Raw genomic sequence first — 14,422 nt, 5'->3', positions numbered from 1 at the left:
GTAGGAAGTCCTTTTGTCATTAGCTACTACAATCCTTTGGACGTGGCCCCAGAGGGGCTGGCCTATCTTATGTGAACATTGCTATCATGACTTTCTTAGGAGTATACTCATGTGAATATTCACATATATGCCTGTTTTGTTGTTAAATGATAGAACACATGCTTCTTGATTGTGCAAACTTTTGCAATGGACAATAGGGAATATAGCATTTTAATTTATACTATATATTTAACCTATTTGTTTACTAAAACGTATATTGTGGCTTATCAACTCCATTAGTGTCTATGAAACAGGTTCTCACTGGCACATTTAGGAGAGCTACATGTGCAAAATAATTTATAAGAGCTATTGCCTTTCGATGATGTGGAATATATTCAGACTTTAGTAGGAATTCCAGACTTTACAAGGCCAAGTGGAAACAAAAATACTAGCTTGTTTCAGTCTATGTAGGAGCCATCGGATTTCAAGTCAATTTGTTTAAACATTTATTGAATGTCCACTTATAGGCCAGGCATTGTTCCATTAATTATAAGAATTAATGGAAACGGATCCAGCAGACAGGGGTAAGGATATTTCAGGAAGAGGGAAGGGCATCCACAAAACTATGAAAAGTTGAGCAGGGTGAGAAGAAAGCATCAAGTGGAAGAGCCAGAGACCAGATCACCAAAGGCCTTGCAGGTCAGGAGAGGGAGTTTGGGATCTGATCAACAAATGGCGAACGAATGAAGAACTTAAAGCGAGGGTGTAATGAGTTGGTAAATAATTTAGTATATGGACAACGGATATGACTTAGTTTATAACCTAACCAGTTTTTCTGTTGTCAACTCACTTAAATTCAGATAAAAAATAGAATAGAAACATATTACCGTGAATTTTGGATTATCAATACGTTAATAATACTACTGAGACACAGGTAGTATATCTGTCACAGGATAAGGATTTTCAGCCAGGAAGAAGGTTGAGTCTCATCACCACTCTGAGGATATTTGCCTTGTGTTTGAGGAGTCATACTGGTGTCATATGTAGTACACAGGGACCCATGTTCTTCCTGTTCCCATTTATTTTCCTTTGCAATAGTGGCATGGTATTAGTAATAGTAGTAATACCAGTACTATTAATGGCTTTTGGCTTCAGCACTTTTATGCACATTTACAATTTGACCTCTTGAAGGAGTTAGGTTATAAAATAGCCGCATTTCACAGATGAGGAAACTAGGGTTGAGAAAAGCCAAGCAACCAGACCAAAGTCACACAGAAAATAAATGGCAAAGCCTGGACTCAAGCCTGCTTTGTCCAACTCCCAACCCAGAACTGACTCCACTGCACCCCTGGTCCCCGGGGAGGACATCTGAGTGGCCAGTGCAGTTTTCTAGAGTCCCACTGAGGCATGCAGGCAGTGATCAGTTGCTGTACGACCTTGGTCTCTAGTTGACAACCGATTCTTAGACAGGACCTTATTCTGGGAGGCAAAGCACTATGATCTGCAGTTCTTCCTGCCCGGACATTTCAAGTGTATAGTCACCAACACACAGTAGGTTCTTTGCAGTTCTCCCAAGGGCTTAGGATATTTGTTCCTAAAATAGTTAGATATTTGTTCCTGAAAAGTTCCTGGCAAATAGGATGCATTTTCTAATTCTAGATTCAAGATTCCTCATTATTTTCTCAAAAACGGCTGTTCAAGTTCATTAGCTAAGAATGAATTGTTACACAATGCCGAAACCTGCTTTGCAGCTGTGTAAGGGAATGATTTGGCCACGATGTCATTAATCCGGACAATAGCTCCATAATTAAGGTTTGGTGAAGCCATTAGAATTAGTACTAGAATAATAATAGCTAACATTTATGAGGAACTTAAGATGTCTGAGGGCTTGCGCGGTTCTCAACCTGTAGGTCACGACCATCGGAAAACACATATAGCATATCAGATATTTACATTACGATTCATAACAGTAGCAAAATTACAGTTATGAAGTAGCAATGAAAATAATTTTATGGTTGGGGGTCACCACAACATGAGGAACTGTATTAAAGGATCGTGGCATTAGGAAGGTTGAGAACCACTGGTTAGTGTCTGTTACATTATATAATCTTCACAACAACCCTATGAGCTAGGTACTATCATTTCTCCACCTGCTAGGGAAGGAAACTGAGACTCAAAGATACTGAGTGAAATAAAAGGAGGCAATGCTGGAAATTCAATCTTTAGCTTCTCGACTCCAGAGGCTGGGGTCCTGAGTGGTGTAAGTAAAATCTTTGCAATCTTACCGTTTCCTCAGGGTTATATTTTAAGACTAAACCTGAGAGGAGCTTTATACTTGTTATGTCTTTTTGATGACATGAAACAAATGGAGAAATAAGCCTTTGTGTGACATGGCTGATGTACTTTTTAAGTCAGGTTTTTGCAAATATCAATGACAAAAAAGGTGACCTAAAAATTTAAACTATAGCAGCAACAACCATTGGGAGCTGCAAAGTCATATAAACTTGTTATTTTCCCTCACACTCTGAAGGCTCAATTTGATTGCTTCTCCTTTCTCTTTCCCAAGTAAATTCTACACCAATGGCTAAAACCAAGATGTGGTGGATGAGCACTACTTCTAGCAAAAGATGTCAATACCCCCCCCCCCTCGCCCCCCGGGGCAGAGTCAAGGTCAAAACATAGTTTTAGCATCCTTGCAGTTGGGAGGGTTTGTTAAGCTTTCTGATCGAAATACCTGAAGAATTCAAGTCACAAAGTGATGGGCTTTGACTGTCTCTTAAAAAACCTTCAGAAAAACCATTTACACCTCTGATGTGAATGACTGGGTGAATATATTTCAATGACTTTAGTGGAGAGGGGAAAAGCATCAAATCTGAGACACCGAGATTTAGTCCATTAAAATACAAACCCAAGACCCCCTTACCACAAACTCCTAAGTAACAACCAAAACAACAAAACTGTGAATGTACTTCTCTCAACAGCAGGACTTGTAAAAAGGCAAAACTGAAGTGAATTATAATATTTTTCTTGTTGTTAATCCTCACCTAAGGATATTTTTTTCCATTGATTTTTAGGGAGTGGAGGGAAAGGAGGAGGAAGAGAGGAAGGGAGAAACATCAACGTGAGAGACACACATTGATTGGTTGCCTCCTGCACTCACCCGGACCTGGGCCAGGGATTGCACCGTGCAACCCAGGTATGCTCCCTTTACCGGGAATAGAACCCCAGACTCTTCCGTGAGCTGACCAATGCTCTAGCCACTGAGTATTAACAAAAGGTTTTGCTACACCAACTACTGTGATCACACAGATACTAAAACCGACTCCTACCAGGGGTGGGCAAACTTTTTGACTCTGAGGGCCACAATGAGTTCTTAAACTGGGCTGGAGGCCGGGAACAAAAGCATGGATGGAGTGTTTGTGTGAACTAATATAAATTCAAAGTAAACATCATTACATAAAAGGGTACGGTCTTTTTTTTCAATAGTTTTATTCATTTCAAACGGGCCGCCCGTGGGCCGTAGTTTGCCCACGGCTGCCTTAGGCTTTCGTCTCCAGGATATTGAATGTCAAGCCTTAGGAAAGGTGCTTTAAGTTTTTAATTAAAAGGCAATAACTCAAGGTCTACAGAATGACAGAGTCTCAGTTTTGCAAAGGATCTCAGACCTACCCTGGTCCAGTCCTCATCTGATGTCTGACACCCTTTGACTGTCTCTCTTCTTGCTCTGTGGGTGTGATGGCTGAACCTTTGCCAGAGATCCGTAGGGCAGTGGTCGGCAAACGGCGGCTCGCAAGCCACATGTGGCTCTTTGGCCCCTTGAGTGTGGCTCTTTTACAAAATACCGACTTCTGCGCATGTTATTACCACGAAGTTTCAATCGCACTGTACGTGTGCGCCTGCACGTGGTATTTTATGCAAGAGCTACACTCAAGGGGCCAAAGAGCCGCATGTGGCTCGTGAGCCGCAGTTTGCCGACCACTGCATAGGGAGACAATGTCCTTGCTCTCCAGGCACATACTGCCACGGCTGGAGCTCTTTGACAAGGAGGAGGCTCTTTCTTATACTGACACCAAACCATTCCCATTGCTGCCCGTCTTCCCCTCGGAGAAACTTAGGGCATGTCTTGTCCCTCTCCTTCCTTGTGATGGCTTTTCTTTTAAAATTTTAGTTTTAGATTGCAGCTGACTTTCAATATCATTTTATATTAGTTTCAGGTGTATAGCATAGTGGTTATACAATCACATAATTTACAAAGTGTTCCCCCTGAAAACTCAAGTACCCACTTAGCATCATACATAGTTATTACACAGTATAACTATCAGTTGTATTTCTTACTCCCTTCACCTTTTTCACCCAGCCCCTATCCACCTCCATGGCAATTATCAGGCTGATCGCTGTATCTATGAGCCTGTTTCTGTTTTCTTTCTGTGTTTATTTTGTTCTTCAAGTGGCCTTTTAACTGCTGCTTTTGAATAGTGTAAATAAAATCTCTGCACTCTAAAATTATAATTTTTTTAAGGCTACATTTACACATTTAAGAATAATGGTGAAGTGAGCTTTTGGGTCCCCACACTTGGTCTTCTCCAGGCTAAAAGTCCCAGGCCCTCCCATTGTCCCTCCTGGGGAAGGGTTCTGAGCCTCTCTTAAGACATTATCTCATCCAAATGAATCTCAGAGTCCACAGCACTCCCTTAATAAAAATTGACCAAAACTTGGAAATAAGCCCCTAACAGGACTGCACGTCCTTTCTATGCCATCCTGGAGCATGGTCCAATAGGCCAGCGCAAGGGTTATTTTATTAGAACATATACCTTTGTTTGACTTCTATTTACTATTGCTTAGAGCCTATGACAGTTCATATTAACATATCAAGTTTTGTCCTGTTGGGATAGAAGTAATTTATGTTTAGTAGAAAAAAAACATGTTTTTATTGCCCTGTAGTTACGAGCAAAGTTATTTTGCTATGCTTTTCTGATGGATCCTCATTTCTATAATCTCCTTGAAACCAACTTTACCATCCTGCTGGTTCCCTCATTGTTCAGTTAAATAAATGCTTGGTGTGTTTTCATTCTATGTTTGTAAGAAAGTCGTGTTTTCAACTTTTTTAAAAAAAATATATTCTATTGATATTTTACAGAGAGGAAGGGAGAGGGATAGAGAGTTAGAAGCATCGATGAGAGAGAAACATCGATCAGCTGCCTCCTGCACACTCCCTACTGGGGATGTGCCCGCAAGCAAGGTACATGCCCTTGGCCGGAATCGAACCTGGGACCTTTTAGTCTGTAGGCCAATACTCTATCCACTGAGCCAAACCGGTTAGGGCTGTTTTCAACTTTTGAGAATTATACTTTGGCAATTCCTTTACTCTGAACCTTGTATTTATATTCGATGCAAAGCTCTCTTTAAAAAAAAAATAAGGAAAAAAAGATTAATGCTAATAGAGATTTCTAGGTTGTCTCACATTTTGTCCTGTGGTCAGTATATAGGCTATCTTAAAAAGTTAGAGCAAAGTTTATTCCTCAAGCACGAAATTATGTCAAACCAATATGTAATGAGTGAGACTGGCCAGCGTAGCCTAAACAATACATCATAAAGGGCTGGCAGGGAAGATTTTGGAGATACCTACCTACATTTGAACAAAACGGCCAGGGTCTATGGTCTTCAGAGACCATGACCTGATAAACATGGGTGAAAAAATATATAGCTGAGTGAACTTTATAGGAGAAAGAAAGAGGCATTAGGAGCCTACAGAAGGGCATTTGGAAAGAAGGTGCTGGGTGATGGGTGGGTGAGGGCTCTTTCCCCTCCTCCTTCTGTACTTGGCTCTGTAAAACCATACCTTCACAGAGTAAGCCCCTTTCTCAGTATGTTCACGGCTCCGTCAGGGAAGGAGGAGCGGGCATGAGCACTCTGGTTTATTTACCAGGCATAGTGCACTGCAGTGAAGACAGCTGCATCAGACTATTTCCGCTAGGCCACGCCCGCCACTGAGGACGTCCAGGTAATCCTCTCGCGTCTGTGTCCATGCTTGCCAGGAAAATGTTGAATAGCCAGTTTGTTTCCCAAGTAGGGTTTCTGATAGGAAGAGACGCACTCACTCGCTGACATGTTTGTTTCCCAGCACACAACCACCCTGGGGGACGCTAATGGCAGCGAGTCTCTGAGTCTGCACAGCTAAGAATCCCTCTTCCTGGATGTGGTGACCCCATTGCAGGAATGGTAGTTGGCTTGTCTCAGGGACATACATTTAGTTAAACAAGCATTTCCTGAGTACTCACTATGTGTCAGACAGCATGGTACCGAGGGAAAAGGATTCCAGAGTCTCCTAAGCACATAAAACTTCAGTCGTTTTGCGGTGGAATTTTAAACAAAACTCCAGAAAAGTTTCTGGGAAGCCCTGGAGTTGTCTCTCATGACTGTATTGTTGTTTGTTTGCTTTGCTTTAAAAGGAGAAACTTGAGGATTTAAAAAATTTTATAAAAAGAAGCCAAGAGGAGGCAGGGGAATAGAGATTTTGTGAAGAGAAGGGACTGTGCCTGTTACCTGAGGAGGCAGCAGGGGAGTTCCAGGGCACAGCTGGAAGGGTTGACACCTTTCACTGAACAAAGAGAGCAAAGGATAGATTGGGTGGAGAAGAAGACAGACTTGTATGCTTCATGTCAGAAAGTGGATGGGATTTTCATTGAAGAGCTTCTATTTTCTATGTTAAGCATAAAGTGAAGGGTTTTACTAAAATGAGGGGAAGACAGGTGGGGCCGGCAGGGCTCAGTGGTTGAGCGTTGACCTATGAACCAAGATTCGATTCCGGGTCAGGGCATATACCCGGGTGGCAAGCTCGATCTTCAGTGTGGGGCGTGCAGGAGGTAGCTGATCAATGGTTCTCATCATTGATGTTTCTATCCCTTTCCCCCTCTCCCTTCCTCTGAAATCAATAAAAATATATTTAAAAAATAAATAAAATCAAGTCAGGGAAGACAGTTTTAGGGAAAGGGGAAAGTCAGTGATTGGAAACCTGTGCTGTGGCTGTTGGGAGAGGGTCTCTAAAACTGTGAAGGTGCTGAGGTTTTACCAAACTCTGAAGACGACAGGTAGGCCTACCGCTGTTTCATGGATGCTGGAAGAAGACAGGAGACTCCTGGGTCAGAGCCAAAGGACTTTATTTCTCATAGCAGAGCAAGCAGCCTAAGCATGATGTTGGCCTCAGTTCCCCTTGCCTCCAAGTTAAGGGGGTGGTGCAGTTGGGCTCAGACGGATGCCTGCACACACAGTGGGTTGCATTATAGGAAGGGGATGTGGAGTTTAGGAACCTGAATCTTTTATAATGGCAGAAAGTATGCACGCCCTTTGCTCCAGAGGGAGATGGTATTTCTCTCTCTCAGGGCTGTTCACTATACAAACATCATTGAAAAAATAATTGGGAACCATGGGCAATCAGTGCCTGCTCATGAGATATATAGAAATGTGAGAGACATGTGGAGAATTGTCTTCCAACAGGGTAAATGTCCAGCAGACCGACCCTTTTGTTATTATCTAAATACTAGAGGCCTGATGCACGAAATTCGTGCAAGAGTAGGCCTTCCTTCCCCCGGCTGCCGGCACCAGCTTCCCTCTGGAACCCAGGACCTGAGCTTCCCTCTGGCCGCTAGCAGGCACCCGGGACCCAGGCTTCCTTCCGGCCGCCGGCAGGCACCCAGGACCCGAGACCCGGGCTTCCCTTGCAGCCCCGGCTTAGTGCTGAAGGACATTCGGTCTAATTAGCATATTATGCTTTTATTATTACAGATTAGAGTTATCAAGCTCATTCTTATTCCCTTCAAATATCACCACTGAGCCAATGTCCTTATATAAGGAAATGATCATTAGATGATCATTTTTTAAATCACCCAGAAAATGTCTCTCTAAGATGGCACTGATCCTCTAGCTCTCCTTAGACACGATGATTCAAATGAGTTAAGAGTCTAACCAGTGAAAGTGATTTCCAACTCAGAACTCTCTCTCTCTCTCTCTAAATGGGGGAACTGATACACATGTCTGTTTGGAATCTAGGTCCTGGCTAGACTGAACTGTGGTTGTGGACAGCAGCATGGGCCTCACCTGCAAGCCTGTCAGGAACTGCTGACTCTCAGACCCCACCTAGCCCTACTGTATCATCATTTATATTTTTGACAAGATTTCCAGGTAATTTGTAGGCTCATTAAAATTCAAGAAGAACTGATTCAGACTCTGGAGCAGGGGTAGGCAAACCTATTCGGTATAGGCCCAGATATTTATTCCAGGCTTCACCGGCCATACAGACCAGTGCCATTACTCAACTCTGCTGGCAGAGCTGGAAAGCAGCCAGACAGTAAGTACACAAATGTCATGGTCAAATATGGCTCAAGGGCTGTAGTTCGGACCTGGCTCTGAAGTATTGTTTTAGAGTAGCAGTTATATTTAAAAAAGAAATGATAGTATAACAAACTTTTATTTTTAATCGTGTGGTTTCTTGTGAATATATGCTGGCTTCTAAGCAACATAGTCTGTTCCTTTGTAACTGCTTATAATACAACTTCTTAATGATTCATTCTTTAATTTTTCTCTGGGCTGGAAACAAATGACCAGTTAATAGTGTGTAAAATCTACTGTCTTCCTGTTTTTGATATTTGCAGTGACATTTGCACATGGCCAGCTGCTGATTCTACTTCCTTTCTTTATGATTTTTTAAAACCAGCCATTTGGCAGTCTCAAATATCCATTTTCTCAGCACCCTGTGAGGTAATGTGTCTAGGCCAGCAGATAGAGCCTGCTTATCCTGAGCCTACTTTCCTTTGGCCAATATTTGCTGTTTCTAATCTGAAGACGGTTCTCTTTGCTGAAGGTGATGGAAGCAAAGGGAAGTACGAGTGGGAGGGGAAGTGAAGGATGCTGGATAGCAGGCAGAACATGGGGGAATTGAGGCCCCTAACATCCAGCGCTATACAAGAGAAAAAGGGTAAGTGCAAGAACATGAACGAGAAATACCATATACGGTACTACTCAGAACTACTACTGTGACATGTTACAGTTGAAAACAGGGTTGAAACTTACAATTTCTCTTATTACCTTTTAACTGAAAAAGTGGATCTTTTCAGACTCTATAAACTCACAGAGCTTTATTAGAACTATTAACAATTAACTTGGCTTTTTTCTATCCAGCTTAAGAGTGGTAACAATTTGAAATTTGATGTCTTCTAAGTTTTTAGATTTAATATGCAATAATTTTCTGAAGAAGCTTCTTAAAAATGCTTATCTATAGAGTATACATGAGACCAAAAAGGCAGCAAAAGGAATTAAGTCAAAGTTTCTTTTTTGTTACATAAGCTTTTATGGCTGAGGAAATATTTGCCAGGGTTCGTTTCAGCCTGAGGTCTCCATGGTGGGCACTCGGCTACAATCTGATGTGTTGCAGTTCCATTTTCCCTGGGAATCCATGGGGCAGGCTATTGAGGATTATTAGCAGCACAACAAGCATTGTACACAAGAAGCACAGCTCTCTTAAAATGTGAACTAATGGTTCCATATAATCCAATGGGTAACCAAGGTTCCCAGAGCCGGAACCTTCTATATACATAGAAGCTTATGGTATGCCCTGCTTCAGAATCACTGCTTCAGTGATACCAAATGCCACCATCCTAACAACTGCCAATATTTATTTATTTTTTTATTTTTTTTTTTTTATTTTTTTTTAATTAAACCTTTATTGTTCAGATTATTACATTTGTTCCTCTTTTTCCCCCCCATAACTCCCCTCATCCCAGTTCCCGCCCCACCCTCCGCCCTCACTCCCCACCCACTGTCCTCATCCATAGGTGCACGATTTTTGTCCAGTCTCTTCCCGCATCTCCCACACCCCTTTCCCCCCCAAGAATAGTCAGTCCATTCCCTTTCTATGTCCCTGATTCTATTATAATCACCAGTTCATTCTGTTCATCGGATTATTTATTCACTTGATTCTTAGATTCACTTGTTGATAGATGCATATTTGTTGTTCATAATTTGTATCTTTACCTTTTTCTTCCTCTTCCTCTTCTTAAAGGATACCTTTCAGCATTTCATATAATCCTGGTTTGGTGGTGATGAACTCCTTTAGCTTTTCCTTATCTGTGAAGCTCTTTATCTGACCTTCAATTCTGAATGATAGCTTTGCTGGATAAAGTAATCTTGGTTGTAGGTTCTTGGTATTCATCACTTTGAATATTTCTTGCCACTCCCTTCTGGCCTGCAAAGTTTCTGTTGAGAAATCAGCTGACAGTCGTATGGGTATTCCCTTGTAGGTAACTGAGTTTCTTTCTCTTGCTGTTTTTAAGATTCTCTCTTTATCTTTTGCTCTTGGCATTTTAATTATGATGTGTCTTGGTGTGGTCCTCTTTGGATTCCTTTTGTTTGGGGTTCTCCGCGCTTCTTGGACCTGTAAGTCCATTTCTTTCACCAGGTGAGGGAAGTTTTCTGTCATTATTTTTTCAAATAGGTTTTCAATATCTTGCTCTCTCTCATCTTCTGGCACCCCTATAATTCTGATGTTGGTACGCCTGAAGCTGTCCCAGAGGCTCCTTACACTATCCTCGCATTTTTGGATTCTTTTTTCATTTTGCTTTTCCGGTTGGGTGTTTTTTGCTTCCTCGCATTTCAAATCATTGACTTGATTCTTGCGCTCCTCTGTTCTGCTGTCGGGAGTCTGTATAATATTCTTTATTTCAGTCAGTGTATGCTTAATTTCTAGTTGGTTCCCCAATATAACATCGAGGGTCTCATTAGTTTTCTTGTAGATCTCATTAAGTTTATCGGCGGCTTCTAAACAGTTCTTGAGAGACCTTAAAAGTGTGGTTCTGAACTCTAGATCTTCCATTGACAATTTTGTCCTGTTTCTTTGTCTCCGCATTTTGTAATGCTTCCTTGGTGCACCCCCTAGTGGTCTTTGTTCGTGGTTTTATAGTTAAATCTTGATTGTTGTAGCTAATTCCAGGGAGGGTTTGACCTCCAGGCCAAGTGGCTATGAGAATCAGCTGTGTCAGCAGTGAGAGAACTTCTGTCCTCTAGGGAGGTGCTAATCTGGCGTTTGCCTGAGGCTATCTGGCAAATGCCTGTGTGCAGGGCTTGGGCGGGGCGGGTCGCACAGGATCAACAGGGTGGGCCGGAGAGAGCAGTTATGGCGGCTCTCAGTCCTGTCCCCAGGGGCTCTGCCTCTCTGAGTCCCAGCACCCGCTGCAAAGCTCGGAGAGAAAGCTGCACTCGCTCTGACCGAAACCAGGCAGTCCCGCTTCTCCCGTTTGAGTCTGGGTCCCTAAAGACTCGCCCGGATCTGGAGCTCAGAGTCTGCGACTCCCTCCCGATTGAAAACGCCAACCGCGCCCTCCGCCGCCAGCCCGCTCCGCGCACTCCGCACCTCAGAATTTGACTTCAGCGCTGCGCCTCCTCTGAGTGTCCGTATGCGTTTCTCTTTCCTCCTAGTTGTAGGACTTCCATTCAGCCAGCGTTCCAGTGGTTTTGGGTGATGTCCCTCCGTCTTTTAGTTTCACTTTTGAAGTAGTTGTTCAAAGCAGCAAACTCCGGCGTTAACCTATGCCGCCATCTTGGTTCTCCTGCTTCCAATATTTATTTAGGTCTTTTATGTACTGGAAAGGATGCTAAATGCTTTGCACACATTATCTAATTTAAAATTCCAATAAATAAGTTGATTTTCCCAATATTATAGTTGAGGAACAAGTGGCTTATAGAGACCTTGGCTAAGCTGTAGGAAGTGCCAGGAGGCAGAACCCCAGCCAAAGGGATAAAAACAATTGTTGAGAGGTCAAGAGATGGTCCAAAGGGAAGAAAAGTTTAAAAAAAAAAAAAGGAGGAAAGTAGGAAACTTAAGATATTCAGGAAATGGATGGTAGAAAATAGATACCAAATATGTAATAGAAATTTCAAAAGATCACAACACAATCTGCCAGTGGTGAAAAGGATGCACCAAGTAACTCGCTCAGGCCACCAGAGTAGCACTGAATATTTATTACCCACTGGCTAAATGATTTAATGTGTCTCTGCCATTTTTCCCAGCGATGCCTGTAACAGAATGGTACCTGGCACATATTAGGCACTCAGTAAACATTCTGCTGCACAAACGAATGCCTGAAAGTGTGCCCACAAGTATTTCCCTCAGGGAGCAGCATGTCTATTTGATGAGAAATACACCTCTTCTGAACTGCTTGAAAATGCTTATGCTTGGAATAATGATGAGATGTTGACATTTAATGCCTTCTGTGTGTGCCAGGGACTGTTCTTGTTCTTCATCCGCTCAACAAACTTGGGAGAAAGGTGCCATTCTGGTTCCCATTTTACAGAAGAGAAAACTGAGGTGTGCAGAAAGAAGTGCATGAAATCCCTAAGGCGAGCATGTCAAACTCGAAGCTGGTCAGCCACCGGCCTTTGAGTTTGACATGCTTGCCCTAAGGTATAGGTGGGAGAACGGGAAGCAAGCCACGCGGTCTGGCTCCAGAATCCTCTCTACCATTATGTGGTTAAGAGTTCTTTGAGAATTCAGAGATAGCAGAGAATTCTAGCTGAAAGAAATATTAGGGATAATTTGTTCTCTCATTTTACAGACTGTGGAGGTAGGCCCAAGGGCGTGGTGTCTCTCACAGCCTCAGTTAGCGGAAACACTAAGACTAGCACAGTGTCTTGAATTCCCTGCCCGGTTCTTCATTCTGATACCCCACTGATTCTCATAAACCAGCTGAGTAGAGCAAAACTCACATAGGAGGACCTGAAAACTGTCACTCAGCACCGTTATTTAGCATAGGGATAAAGAAAAAAATACGACATAGATAATAAAATTAGAAGAGGTTATAGAAGGGTTTTACGAAGAAAATCAAATCATGAAACAGGTGCTCATAAACTGCTAACAAGGCTATGGAAGAACTTTTTTGCAAAATTTTGCTAAAGCAAGGTAGGGTTGTGGAAGATGGGGGAGAGTAGGAGGGCCACCGAGGATAGAAAAGGGGGTGATGAAAAGCGGGAGATTTGGGGAAGGTGTGTTTAATGCAGGCCTCTAGATGGCAAAATAAACTTCTAGAAAATTGTAAAATGATTTTCTTGTAAAGAAGACATTCAAAATAATGGTTTAATCAAAACTAGTGTTCAAACTCCTAAGAGACCTTTACACAAACAAAAGGACCAGCCTGTGCCTATGCATGTGAAATGAACGGGTTTGGCACAGCGCGAACATTCCTCGTGGATGTGTCTAAATGACAGCACACGCTGCTGTCAGACCTAGCTGTGACGATCAATACTGAGGGTAAAGATGGACAAAATGAATGGAGACAGCTGCACTCCACTTGCCTCGTCTCATATATCAGTGGTCTGATTTCCTCGTCGTTTTAATACTATTCCTTAGCCAGAGCCATTCCTGCAGCTTAGGAAACTGGCCCTGAACTTCGTGACTCAGAGAGGTTTCAGTTAGGGGAAGGGCATGGATTAACAGTGCTCCTAATAAAGGTCTGTTCCTCACAGGAGCACCGTTGGTCCACATTCCCCCCCCCCACCCCCCACGGCCACCACCACCACCACCAAGGGGGAGGCAGGAGGAGTCTCATTCAGGCTAAATTTTGTGAGTCTTCTATCCCGACCCCTCTCCACTACCATCAATGGCCAATTTAAACAGGCTTCTCCTTAATAATGTATTTATTTTTATTAAATATCAGTGGCCCTCTCTAGGCTCTCTCTAGGGCAGCGCTGCCCACAGTCTGACAATTCCTGGAGGCAGAAGGAAGAACACGAAGGAGGTGAGGAAGAACAATGCCTTGTCAGTCTATTAGAACCGGTAAACAGACTTTGCCATTTTATGATCATGTAACTTTTTGGCGCAAAAAGTTCAATAATTAATACAAGTAAATCATTTCTACATAATCAAATTTCCTATTATGACCCAGGAAAATGCAAAGGAGGTAGCAAAAACAATTTTTAGTGCTTATATTTTTATTTCAAAATTCCTATGATGAATTTCTAAAAACAGTCCTGACTCATTTTTGCTTGTATAATTATATACAGGGAATTCTCCTTAATGTTTCAGCAAAGACTCATTCCTACGCAATTACTTCAGGAGCTACACTAATGGGTGTTGTCACTAAGGAGTTTTTAAGAAGGAATAGACAATGTTTCCACCCAGAAATGGCTGTAGGTATATTATTCACATCAGATACTTATTTTTAAATGTACTCTGCTGACCACTTCAATATCTTGGGAATTTAAACATGCCAGCAAGCAAGAAGTGATCATCTGAAAAAACACATCAATGAATTTAACTGCATCTTTAAGGAAACTGAAATCTATGCCAACATAATTTTTCTAGTTCCCCAGTAGAGGGCAACTTCTACACACTGACAATTAAAGAACTGATGCACACATCAGTAAGAACCATTGTATGTTTAAAATAAAACAATATAGA

At 42.3% G+C, this 14,422-nt stretch overlaps 1 protein-coding gene across 1 annotated transcript in view; it reads right to left on the bottom strand.

The window, feature by feature from the left end:
- Positions 1–14,422, bottom strand: part of SLC10A7 (solute carrier family 10 member 7) — a 197,121-nt gene that overhangs the window by 49,306 nt on the left and 133,393 nt on the right. The window lies entirely within an intron of this gene.

This window comes from Myotis nattereri, assembly GCF_964212035.1.
Source record: "Myotis nattereri genome assembly, chromosome: 5".
In the NCBI taxonomy this organism is placed as follows: domain Eukaryota; kingdom Metazoa; phylum Chordata; class Mammalia; order Chiroptera; family Vespertilionidae; genus Myotis; species Myotis nattereri.
This window is presented reverse-complemented; position numbering and strand designations above follow the sequence as displayed.